General features: G+C 47.2%; 1 protein-coding gene across 1 annotated transcript in view; it reads right to left on the reverse strand.

The window, feature by feature from the left end:
• RFX2 (regulatory factor X2) overlaps positions 1 to 5,478 on the reverse strand; it is a gene marked incomplete at its 3' end in the record, with an annotated part of 58,342 nt that extends 52,864 nt beyond the window's left edge. The window contains exon 1 of the mRNA XM_057385808.1: positions 5,333 to 5,478. The remainder of the gene's footprint in view (positions 1 to 5,332) is intronic.
• Between the last annotated feature and the right edge of the window lie 5,334 nt (positions 5,479 to 10,812).

The following is a 10,812-nucleotide window of genomic DNA, read 5'->3' on the forward strand; positions in this document are numbered from 1 at the left end:
TTTGTGAGGATCAGAGAAGCCCTGAAAAAATCAGAGCGTGAAGTCACCCTGCCATGGGAGCTGCTCTCCTCTGAGGTACCTGCTGGTGTTTGTCCTCACACCCATTTCTATGCATAAAACCAAAGAAAAAAACCCTCACAAAGAAAAAAATGATTTATGGAATGGATGGAACATTTGTACAAGGATTGATACAGCAGAGAGCTCCATGGAGGAATATCTCTGCTGTTAATTTAATTATTACTTCTGTCTGSTTCTCGCTAGAGACACTAAGGGTTTCTTTCAGATTTTGGGATGAGAAAACAAAAATTTTGATTTTTGTTTGCATTTTCTTGATATAAAAGTCATTATTGGTGCAGCATTCTGTGACCTGTTCCTTTGACTGCAGTCATTAACCTCTCTCAAAGCTTCCTCCCACGACACATTTGTACAATGCTCAGACTCCTCTGGCATTTATGAAGCTCAAAAAAACCAAATTTTTCAACAGAAATCCAGCTCGGGAATAAAGAAAACTTATTAATTGCCTCTAAATGACTTTTTAAATGCCTTCACTTTGGATTTCTACAGCTCTTCACTCCCAGCAGAACATCAGGAAATACCCAAGGGAACCACAYGAAGTTGTGTGACTTTCTAACCCAAAACAGTTTCTAAAGTTCTGTTTGGGCAAATTCTCTCTCCTGTCGCAATTTAAAACACACCTTGGAACTTTTAGACACTGCCAAACCCCTGCAGTGATGTAAGTGAGCAGGAATACTGTGGGAAGAGGAAGATTTTCTTGTTCACTGACATGAAATCACACGTCTAGACATAATTATGCATTGTTTGAACAAGCCAGCTGAATTAAGGACATTGAAACTTCTCCAGAAATCGCCATCTTTCCTAAAACAAAAGATTTTTCACCCAAAGCTGAAAGTGGGTTTATTTTGTTCTCCTTTCCCCGCCACTACATGGAAATAATTTGTGCATTAAAATGTCCTGAAATAATTTTTGAAATGCAAACGTTGCCATCTTTCATAAAAAGCTGAAGGTGAGATTGTTTTTTCTGCTTTCCCCCATGAGTGAAAATAATTTGTCTCTTAATGAGACCTGAAATAATTTTTTCTGGTTTTATGTAACTAAAAAAAGTGACTCTAGGAAGTGCCCCTTGAAAAAGGATTTATCTTTGCTTAGGGTGCTAAGGTTTGTGCTGAAGGAAAGTTTTGCCACCTGTTCATGAATTTTGTCATCTATTTACATATTTATGGATAATTCATCCATAATTCACTTAAATCAGAGAATTAAGGGGCCCATGGATTGTACTGAAGGAAGTTTTGTCATCTATTTATGAATTTTGTAATCTACTTATGAATTTTGCAATCTATTTATGTATTTACGGATAATTAATCAATAAGTCACTTGGATTCCTCTTTGCTTAGGGAGTTAAGGGGTCCATGGTTTGTTCTAAAAGAAGTTTTTACCATCTACTTATGAATTTTATTCATTTATCATGAATTTATGTATTTATGGATAATTAATCCATAAGTCGCTTAACTCAGTGAGTTAAGAGGTGCATGGTTTGTGCTGAAGGAAGGTTTTGCCATCTATTTATGAATTTTTTCATCCATTTATGAATTTTTCCATCTGTTTATGAGTTTTGCCATTTATTTATGTATTTATAGATAATTAGCCCATAAGTCACTTAAATCAGTGAGTTGAGGGGTCCATGGTTTGTGCTGAAGGAAGGYTTTGCCATCTATTTCTGAACTTTTCTGTCTATTTATGTATTTAGGATGATTAATCCATAAGTCATTTGGATTCCTCTTTGCTCAGGGAGTTGAGGGGTCCATGATTTGTGCTGAAGGAAGGTTTTGCCATCTATTTATGGATTTTTCCATCTATTTATGAATTTTTCTGTCTATTTATGAATTTTCCCACCTATKTCTGTATTTATGGATAATTCCTCCATAAACAGCCCGAACAGACACATCCCAAGGTGGGAAAGCCGGCACATTCCCGGCCAATAAACTGAATTTGGGAGTGTTTGCACAAAGCAATAAAGACCTGCCAGTCCAAATAAAACAAAACCTCAAATCTCAAAGCTCAGATTACCGAGAGAAACCTTCTCCACGCATCAAAAATCGATATTGGGATCAATATTGGGATCCCAATTCCCAAATCTGGGCGAGCTCTGGCACGCTGGGCTCCAGCTGGATGGGATCCAACCCTTCTCCGTGCTGGCATTTGTTCCGAGGGAGGCAGGGAAAGGAGGGAGAACTCGGGTTAAATATAACTCGGTAGCTCCAGCAGAAACTCCGCCGGAGGAGCCGAGCGGGCGGGATCCGCCTGTTGAATCAGAGCCTCCGCTTTTAGCACGGGAAAGGCTAAAAGGGAACGGGGGAAACGGGCTGGAATATGGGAAAGCAGCTCTGTTTACGGGCCTGTATCAGCAGGGAAAACATGTCGGGATTAAACGTGGCAGCTGTCGGTGCTCCGAGGTGTTACAAGCGGGGGACTATTTAAAGACAATGACTGGCGCCGTCTATTTTGCAGTGTTTGTGGCGGCCCTGAAGTTATTTTGTGACAAAAGTGGCTTTTGGTGGTAGGGAATGCTCGGAGCTGGAGAATTTCTACCCAAAACAAGGATATATGACAGCAGCTGATGTCATTAGAGGTGCTGGGTGCTCAGTGAKTGCAGAATCCCAGAACAGGTTGGGTTGGGAAGGAGYTGAAATCCCATCCAGTGYCACCCCCTGMCATRGGCTGGGACACTTTCCACCAGCTCAGGGTGCTCCAGACCCCATCCTGGACATTTTTAGGATGAATTTGATCGTGTTTACACAAACAAAATGACACAGAAAATGTATTTATGGCRTACCTTCAAATACCTAACGCACGATTTAACAGCGACTCTCTCTAGGCCACATCCTTAAATCTTGGATCAGTGACCCCATTCCTCCCTCCCAGCCTGGCTCTGGGGCTCAACAGGACATGTGGTGCCGTGCCAAGACCCTTGATGAACGAGGAGCCTCCATTTATAGGCCAAATCTACACATTTATAAGGCAATCCTACAAATTTATATGGCAATCCTACAAATTTATATGGCAATCCTACAAACTTATATGGCAATCCTACAAATTTATACAGCAAACATGCTCTGAGAGGGCAGATCTGATGCTAAAGGAGAAGAAACTGCTGCTGGCCGTGTCACCTGCAGGTCTCTCCCCTTTCCTGGTGCTTTTGGAGGATTTAGGGAACAGAGCTGGCAAACTGCCCCAGGATAGGGACGCCTGGGAGAGGAATTCATGAGATGCAAATGGCTCAGCAGGGAGATGCAAAGCAGGGACGGTCTGTGGGAGTCCCCGTGGGGGCTGAGGGACCTGGCTCTGGCTTCTCTCTGCGGCAGAGATGCTCCTATCGCCATCCCCGAGCGCGTTGGGATCGTTCCTGTTTTGCAGGAAACAAGCAGGGACAAAGAAATTCCAGCTGTCAACCCTTTCTGTCTGCACTTTCAGCCTTCAGGCCAAGATCCTGTTGTTACCTGAGAACCCAAATTCCAGTTAAAAACCGTTTTCAAACCTCACAGTCTGAGAACACGAACTCCAACTGTTTAAAACAACAAAGCCCCAAAGCTGTGTAACTCCAAGACAAATGCAACACATTCCACAGAATTCCAACACATCTTCATCCCTTGGGACAGTGACACGGAGAAGTAAAGACCCAGCTGGCTGTGTTGTACTTTTTTAAAACATAAATTAAAATTTTTAGGTATCCAACACCCCATAAGTGGGTCCTACAAAGTCCTACCAGGTCCTGCTTTGAGGGTTTTGCCTCACCTGACTCCAGTCATTGAGAAATCAAACTTTGCTCATCCCAAACTCTCAGCAAATACAGTCAGAGGTTGATTCAACCCATCTTGAACCATGAAAGAACTTCCCAAAATGCCTTCCCTTCCACAGACCAGCTTCTGCTAAATGTRCCACTTTAAAATAAAACCTGAGACAGAAATGATCCTAAACCGACTGAAACAAAGTCAGACTGAAAAGTGAAACAGCAGAGGTGGAGAAGGAAGCCCAGGAACTTAAGATCGGTATTTTGAGACTGATTTTTTTTTCCTTTTTTTGTTTTTTTCTAAGTCAGACGTTACTCTCTATTCTCAAATGATTTGTAACAAAGATAAGAGTTGAAAAGTTTGGGCAGAAGCAGATGAAAAAAGCCTCGACTAAATGATTCCAAAGCTGAGCTCTCAGTTAAACTCCGAGTTTAAGGACATTCCAAAAACAAAAAGGAACAATAGATTTAATAATATTTAATGCAATAATTATTTATTCCGCTCTTTAATTAGAAAGTCTCGCCTCTTTCAACAGCAAAACCAAAACAGAGGCTTTGGAGCGCTATCTAAGTCAAAAGAATGGAAAGATTTAATCAGGCAGCGGGAACTCACGCTTGAAACAGGCACGTCCACAAAATCCCACTCTAACAGGAGATGAATCTTGTTTCACAACACACTTTATTCAAAACAAACAGCAGAAACCACGTCAAGAACAGAMTGTAGATGCTTGCAAATAGGTCTCGCTGCGATTTTCCCCTCGTTTCTAAGACCGACACGAAAGCGARCGCCGGGAGCTCCGAGCTCTGGCAAACTCCAGGGATGAGCTGGAGTTGAAACCACCTCCCTCCACCCCCGAAGAGGAGGAGGAGCGCTCGGGGTGGGGGGAACGGGGACAGCGCGGGGAGAGGGACGGGGACAGCGCGGGGAGAGGGGAGAGCGCGGAGAGACGGACGGGGAGAGCGCGGAGAAGGGGACGGGGACAGCACAGAACGGGGCACGGGGAAAGCACAGAGCGGTGCCGGCTCCGAACCCAGCGGAGCCGCTGCTCTGTGCCCCCTCCCCACCCTGACCGGACACTTCGGGGCTCGCACGCCCCAGGAGCCGGGTGGGACCCCCCGGCAGCGCCGCGTCCCTGCCGCCCGCGGAGCCGGGAGCGCGGAGTTCCGGGAAGCCCCGCGCCGGAGCCGCGCCCCCCCGCCGGCCGGGCGGTGTCGGTTCCCGTGCCCGGGCGGGGCCGCGTTCCGGGCGGTGCCCCGGGCCAGCAGCACCCGGCCCGGGGCGGGGAGCCCGGAGCGGTTCCGCGGTGTCGCCTCCGCCGCTCCCCCGCTCCTAACTTTCCGGGGGCGGCGCGCCCGGCGCCCCCCGCCCCGGGACCGCGCATCCCACGCCGGGACAAGCGGGGTCCGCGCTGCCGGCCCGCGCCCGCACCGGCCCCGCGGAGAACGCGGAGAACGCGCACATCCCCTGCACTGTGCACCCCCGGCCGCGCTCCCACATCCAGCCCGTCACGGGGCGGCCCCGCTCACCTGCTGTCCCCGCCGGGTGCCGCGGGCTGCGCTGGGCTCCGGCCGCCGGGGCCGCGCGTTGCCGCCGTTGGCAAGTAACAGTCTCCAGGGCTACGGTCACTATGGCGCCGGGCGCCGGGTCTCGAGGCAACTGTTGCTACCCCRGCCCCGCGCGTCACCGCCCGGCCCCGCCCCGCTGGGGGCGTGCCCAGCGCTTCTCCGTATCCCATTGGTGGAACACCTGTCCGTCAAATGAGAAGGCGGGACGCGACGCGGGACAGCCAATGGTGCGGCGGAGGGGGCGTGGCCAGCAGTTGGCGCGCGGTTTGGCGCCTCGGCGCGGGGCGGGGCGGGCGCGTGACGCGCGCGCGCGCGGCTGTGAGGGGAAAGGAAGGGGGGGGGGCGGCGCCTCGATGATTTCACCTCAATAAATCAACCGGGGAAAGGAAAAAAAAAAAAAAAAAGATGATTTTCCCGCTGTTAAACATTACTAAGCGGCGGGCTGGCGGTACCTCCGGTTGCCGCTGGGGTTTTTTTTTGGTTTTTTTTTTTACCCCCCCCCACATGACATCAAGCCGTTGTCATGGCGGCGGGGCGTGATGTCACTGACAACAAGGCGGTGAGGAAAAAGGGGCGTTTGGTGGATGAGGGGAGAAGCGGCAGCGTCGCCCCGTGACACAAAATCATCGTCTAAGGACAAATGGAGCGAGTCCAGCGCTGGGACTACGACAAAAGGACAGGAGCTGCAGGAGAGGGGCYRGAGGAGGCYGTGGAGWTRCTCCAGGRTTAGAGCCCCTCTGCTCTGGGGCCAGGCTGGGAGARCTGGGGGTGCTCACCTGGACAGGAGAAGGATCCAGGRAGAGCTCAGAGMCCCTTTTGGGGCCTGAAGSGGCTCCAGGAGAGCTGGAGAGGGACTGGGGCCAAGGGCTGGAGGGACAGGACACAGGGAATGGCTTSCCAGTGCCAGAGGGCAGGGATGGATGGGATATTGGGAAGGAATTGTTCCCTGGGAGGGTGGAGAAGCCATGAAATGGAATTCCCAGAGCAGCTGTGGSTKCCCCTGRATCTCTGGAAGTGTCCAWGGCMAGGTTGGATGGTGYTCTGCTCGCCACATCCTGTCCTGTYTTATTTTGTCAATGAAACCCAACATGGGCTCCAAGCCACTCTCATGTTTTTTGAATGCAGGTGCTGCCAAGGAAAGCAGCGTTTTTTTATAAAGCTTTACAAAATATCTCTGTTTGTTGGGGTTTTTAGGGTTTTTCCCCTACAGTTAAACTCAGAAGAATCACCACCGATTCCTCTGAAAAATCCCCATCAGGAATTTCACAATTTCCAGGATCACCTCAYTGACATGCAATAAAAAAAGCTTTTATGATGTATTTTTTTTCTGCAACGTTTTCTGAAAAGTATGTCCCAGCTTCAGCCAAGGAAGTGTGTGGAATTTGTACCCATGGAGACTCCAATAACACAGCGACTCCAAACACCACAGGATTATTACTTTCCTTACCTAACACTTCGGGAAAGGAGTTACTGGGAAAGGAAGTGACTGAGTGAGGTGATACAAACTGGAGACACTGGTTAGCATGTGATCCATCTGCAGATTTGCTGTTCCTGCTTTTGAGAGATTACCATGAGAATTACACTGGAAATATTCATGGAGCTGTCTGCCTGACCCCCATGGACAYGTGAGAAGCGCCAAAGAAAAATAACTTGAATTTTTAATGTGTTGGAGATGCTTGGGCCATGGATATTTAAAAAKAACAACTTTTAGGTGAGGGGAAGCRYAGTGAAATAGAAAATAGAGATGAAATAGGTTTTAAAAAGTCATCTAGTATACATAAACACCCGCCTTTACCCCTGGAAACTGAGACCAGATTATATATAATTTACCTTAAATACATATATTATAAGTATAATAAGTATACATATAATATATATAACATATATATTAATAGATATATATGATATAATTTACCTTAAAAACTCCTTCTGATCTGTCTGAAGGTTGWTGTCATTCCTTCCCTCAATCTCTTGTTTTACAAATTAAGCAATCCTCTGGTTTTACTGCTAGAAAAATCCAGGCCTTTCCTACAAACCACTCTATAAACAGCAATTTTTTAATCTGTGGTCACTTTTTCCTGCTTGAGCACCATGCCTTGGGTTCAGCCACACTAAATTGCACCATGCTGATTCTGAATTATCACTCAAATTTACCAAGAGCTGAATTAAATCCCTGAGTCCTCCCCCCTTTAGAATCAGCTCCAATGTGTAGTTGCTGCCCTGTTCCCACTTTCATTTTTAGGGCACAATTCCCCARTGAACAGCATCCATTTTTCTGGAAAAGAAATGTAAAACACATTTGAATGTGCTCCTGTCCTTCCCAAAGTGTCAATTCTGGTGTAAAACCCAAAGCACAGGTGGTTGCTGACAACAACACCCTGAAATTCACGGAATCCCAAAGTCATTAGGGCTGGAAAAGCCCTCTGAGATCACCAAATCCACAGTCAATCCTCAGCCAGCCACCAACCGTGTCCCCAAGTGCCACAGCCACGTATTTTGGACACTTGATAATGCTTGAAAATTCTTGATAATGCCCAGCTCAACACCTTTGAGAGAAAACCCTGCAGCTCGTGGGAGTCAGGCAGTTCCCTGCTGGGATCCCAAGGAATCACCACAGCGCTGTTATTTTTATTTAGGGACTTGTCTGTCACCTCTCATGCTGAGCTGATCGTTGGGATTAAATTTTATTTCGTTTCTTCCAGCCTGTTCATCTCATTCCTGTCACGCAGCACCAGGGTTTGGGAGAAGGAGGTTCTTTTAGAAAAGTCGCTGGTAAAGAAAGAAAAAAGTTGGATTTTTCTCCCGGAGGAGCAGTTTGCTGCAGCTGTCTCTGCTACCCACAGGAGGGCATGTTCCTCAAAGCAAACTGGAATTCAGCTCAAACCCAATCCTGCTCAAAGGATCTGATTGATTTTTATTCCACTAAAAGGAGCTTTTGACAAAAAAAAGTAATCTTTTTGTGAAAGAAAATTCCTTGTAAATGTAGAGGGAACCTTTGAAATCTCATTTTTAGCCATCAAAAATACCATTGTTTTGGGTGCTGGAAATGAAATCTTAAATGAAACTATTCCTTTGAATTGTTTCCTGGATGGAAAAAAAAATCCCAGAAGGTTAAAACCAAAAGAAACAAAAAATTGCCWTTGGGATTTTTGTTTAAAGAAAAAAWTTGCTTGTTTTRAATGGGAGAATCCCTGTTCTTACASAYRTACCCACCCAAACAGCACTTTTCTRCCTGGGAGATTTCTGTGTCAAGTTCCCCCAGTTTTGGAGGTGTTTTCCAACCCTAAYGATTCTGGGATTCTCTCCATGCTGTTTTATTGCTGAGTGCAAAATATTTGGAGCTCTGTGTCCCCTGTCCCACAGGACCAACAGCACCATCCCATGCAAGTTCTGAGGATCATCACAACTGTGATGGTAGATTTTCCCTTTAATATATTAGCAATAAAATCAAACTTCACAATAATTTCATTCACAATCATTTCAAGTTGTGGTGCAGAGGGGATAGGTTGTGATTTTGCAGGAAAGGAGTCACTCACGGGATGCACTTAGGAACAGATTAAATCTCCATTCCAGCCATTTCCAGGGAAATTTCAGTRGGATTGGTGCAAACTGCAGCTTTCCCTGCGTGGAGCAGCCATGGATTGATATTCCTGGGTGAGATCCTGCTCCAACCACAGCCCCAGGGCTGTGTTTTCTGCATCACAAACTCCTGACCTTGCTGCTGCTCGGACAACAACATTCTTCAGTGCTTTTGGCTGGGCTTGAGAGGAGAAATCTGTTGAGTGTGGCCGTGCCAAGGCCATGCTGGAATTTCCTGGTGGCACCAGACCCTGTCCTCCTCTGCCCACGCGTCTCTCCAGCAGGAAAATGAAGTCCAGGCTGTTACAGGATGCTCTGTCCTGTCCAGAGCATTTCCTCCAGCCTGGAAGCAAACAGGTGAGTGCTGAAAGTAGGAGAAAGGAAGGTGTTCAGCCCTTCCTGTGCTTTTCCTGTCTCCCTTGAGTGACAGCAAAAATCCCAAAAATCCCCAAAAAAGTAAGATTTCAAAAGGTTACCCTTCTCAACCTCACGTCTTCCCAAGTTTTCAACACAGCTAAAACCCCAAACACTCTCTTTTCCTCCCATCCTGGTAATTTCCTTTCATGAGTTTTAAAGGMCCRTGGATTTATCTGRAGTTTTATYTGTTCAGTYTGGTCGTAGCTGCCTGGAAATTCTSMAAAAAACCACTGTGTAAAATCATGGAAAAAAACAGTGGCCGTGATTTTTTGTGTGCCACTCCCTGCAGGGAGCTGCAGCCTCCTCAGCCCACAGAAGGAGGATGTGTCCACAATTTGGATGTAATCAAATACAGTCACACTGATATGATGAAATCCATGCAGCTTCTGTCAACAGAGCTTCTGCATGGAGGCAACATCTGTGTAATTCAAATTAAACCCTCAGTGGCTGAATAGTCCCAGTGCAGGGTTTAAATGGAATTTCTGCACGAAGCACAGGTTTTCTGGTGGGTGAGTTTGAATGAGGCTCCTGCTGTTCCCCAGATAAGCACAGGTGGATAAGGACAGAGTGACCAGGAGCCYTGAGGGAGGGGTGGACAGGATCAAAGGGAGGGGTGTGGGTGATGTGATGGGAAAGAGGCACAAAATCAGCAAAACACGCAGCAGTGGCACCTTCAGCACCTGCATGGCAGTGACGAAAAGCCTCTGAGACACCTGGAGAGAACCTTCTCTGCTGCTCCTCATCAAACTGGTGCTCCACACCCTTCCCCAGCTCTGTTCCCWTCCCTGGACACCCTCCAGCCCCTCGATGTCCTTCTTGTCATSAGGTGCCCAAAACAACCCAGGATTTGAGGTGTGGCTCCAGCAGTGCCCAGCACAGGGGGACAGTCACTGGCCAGGATGCCACTGCTTTTCCTGGCCTCCTGGGCACACTGCTGGAAGTTTGGAATCTCAATACTCAGCAGAAACATTCAGCTTGTTGACACAGAGTAGCTCCACATTCTCCTGGCTGAGATCGTTTTAAAGCTCTGTAACTGTTTTACTCTGTTGAGTTTATGTTTAAAAACCAACGAAAATTATTAAGTCTCCCTGTGGATTATTAACATTTCAAGCTGAGTTGCAGGTGCAGAGGTCTTGCACCTCACTGCAGCTCAGTCAGCCATCAGCAAAATCTTGTCAGCTTGTGTTGTCCCATGGCTCAGAGTGGACAGAGCTCGTTTCCGTGTGCTATCTCTGGTTACACATTCATCCCTTTCCTGGTTACAACACAGCCTGAATGGGAGGGCAGCCAGGGCACAGCCTCCTTCTGCCTGGTAAACATTGTGACACTGCTGCCACCAAGTCCCTTGGCTTGGGGGTGGGGGAACATCCCGCTGCTCTCTGCCTCCAGCACCCAATTCCATTTTTATTGAAGTTCTGGAGCTGGATTTTTTTTTTTTTTTTTTT

This window comes from Malurus melanocephalus, unplaced genomic scaffold (genome assembly GCF_030028575.1).
Source record: "Malurus melanocephalus ecotype Western Australia unplaced genomic scaffold, MMel_1.1 scaffold_869, whole genome shotgun sequence".
NCBI lineage: Eukaryota > Metazoa > Chordata > Aves > Passeriformes > Maluridae > Malurus > Malurus melanocephalus.